The following is a 303-nucleotide window of genomic DNA, read 5'->3' as shown; positions in this document are numbered from 1 at the left end:
GACGGGGAAATTCTGTCGTTACAAGTAGCAGTATAGCAGCAACTGCAAAAAACAAAAAAACAAAACAATAACACACAAACAAGTAAGCACGAAAGAAATACAAGGCAAGAAATGGACAATGAAAATATGGTAGACTGAGTAAGTAAAATGCCGTCAAACAAAAGGAATTTTAAAGTGCGGTTGCCATGATAAGAGAAACAATATTGCGGTGTAAGTGACGTTAAATATTAAGTTGAATGTGTAATTGGAGCAAAGAAGCAAGAGTCGGTAGCATAATTTAAATTATATTAACCTGAGACCATA

At 34.3% G+C, this 303-nt stretch overlaps 1 protein-coding gene across 4 annotated transcripts in view; it reads left to right on the top strand.

The window, feature by feature from the left end:
* sf1 (splicing factor 1) overlaps positions 1-303 on the top strand; it is a 13,877-nt gene that overhangs the window by 10,203 nt on the left and 3,371 nt on the right. The gene's annotated exons all lie outside the window — the stretch shown is intronic.

The sequence above is a fragment of the Etheostoma spectabile genome, chromosome 19 (assembly GCF_008692095.1).
Source record: "Etheostoma spectabile isolate EspeVRDwgs_2016 chromosome 19, UIUC_Espe_1.0, whole genome shotgun sequence".
Lineage (NCBI taxonomy): Eukaryota > Metazoa > Chordata > Actinopteri > Perciformes > Percidae > Etheostoma > Etheostoma spectabile.
Note: the sequence above shows the minus strand (reverse complement) of the source record. Positions and strands in the feature narration are given on the sequence as shown.